Source organism: Mizuhopecten yessoensis, unplaced genomic scaffold (assembly GCF_002113885.1).
Source record: "Mizuhopecten yessoensis strain PY_sf001 unplaced genomic scaffold, ASM211388v2 scaffold8507, whole genome shotgun sequence".
Lineage (NCBI taxonomy): Eukaryota > Metazoa > Mollusca > Bivalvia > Pectinida > Pectinidae > Mizuhopecten > Mizuhopecten yessoensis.
The window spans coordinates 45,350-47,141 of NW_018407582.1; positions in this window are offsets into that span (position 1 = coordinate 45,350).

Consider the following 1,792-nt stretch of genomic DNA (forward strand, 5'->3'; position numbering starts at 1 on the left):
CACTGGTTGACATAAATGGCTTCTGGATGATGTATGATTCCATTCGGCACACCTCGGCAGATCTACATCTAGATGAAAGGTACCCGAATCGGCCGAGGTTAGCTGAATGGTATGATCCTTGTCAATAAACTTCTGCTGGACACGACTTCCTTCCGGTTGCGCAGACAGGTTGATTTTCAATAATTGTAATTAACTATTAACAATATATATGTTGTTGCTGAACGTCGATCTGAAGCTTGAGCTTGTGGAGAAGTCTAAATATCCTCTTCTCACTTGATACGTTGCTAGCAGAATAGCCTGCCATCAACGGACTGCGGCTGCGTAGGGATTAAAACTATTTACAATGTATCAAGCTTTTACACTTTATTTTATTGTGAATACTTGTTTATTATGCCAATAATTTATGTATGATTTAAAAGATTTATGTATATAACCTCAATTATATTATAGGTAGTAACTAACATTCTAATGGTAAATGAGATTTCCGTGTGAATCATTAACGATAAAAGGAAGGGCAGAACTTCCGGGGGTGATTCCTCCACAGTGTGTTTAAGTTTGACTTGAACTCGTTAAGTGTTTTTGACGAGACAGTGTCCTCGGGTAGACTGTTCCAGACCTTTATCACTCGGTTATTGAAGACATTCTTATTAGTGTTAAGCCTGAATTTTTTCTTGAATATCTTTTTAGAGTGACCTCTAGTGATACTAAGTGGTGTAGGACGAAAAATCAGGCCGTAGTCTAACTGGTCGATTCCGTTCAATATTTTGTACAACTCAACCACATCTGCCTTCTCACGCCTGTATTCCAGAGATGGTAGACCTAGTGTTCTTAGGCGTTCATGGTAGGGCACATTCTCTATTTCTAGTACTCTTTTAGTGGCTCTTCGTTGGACATTTTCGATAGCTATTTGTTCTTGTTTAGATACGGTGACCACACTTGCGTCGCGTATTCTAGATGTGGACGGATAACGGACTTTTACAGGGTTATAAAAAGAGCTATATCCATAAAAATGAAAGTTCGAAACAGTATACCTAACATTTCGACACTGCCGTATTGACTTGGGTTGAGAATTTTAGGGTACTCCAAGGTCCCTTGCTGTGGCTACTTTCTCTATTTCGGTTGTTTGTTCATCTTGGTGTTTAGTTCATGAGCCAGCTGTCGGTCCAGTTACTTATTTTGTTGATGTTTATTTGGAGTTGTTGTCTTACTAATTCTGTTCGAGTTTTTGAATAGAGTTTGGTATCGTCCGCAAATAATTTGGTTATACAGCTGAGAAGTTTAGGCGTGTCATTGACGTAGATCAAGAATGGTATCGGGCCAAGGACGCTTCCCTGGGGAACTCTATTTGTGACTGGAAGACTTGAGGATTTCGCTCCGTTGATTGTAACTCGTTGGGTCATGTCTTTTAGGAATTCCTTAGTCCAAGCCAAAATGACCTCTGATACCATATTTATATAGTTTGTATAATAGCAAGCGGTGCGACACTTTGTCAAAATCTTTGCTGACGTCGAGGTATATGATGTCCACATTGTTCCCATCATCTAGTGCATGTGTCCAGTCAGTCTTCAATGACCTCTAGTAGTTCAGTGGTCCAGGAGCGGGAACTTCTGAAGCCATGCTGGTGGGTGGTGGGGTGGTGGTGGTGGTGAAGAGATGGTTCTTGTCCATGTGATTTAAGATTGCATCTCGGACTATGCGTTGTAGGATCTTACATGGAACTGACGTCAAACTGACAGGTCTATAGTTTCCCGAGTCACTTTTAGAACCTTTCTTAAATATTGGTGAGACATGA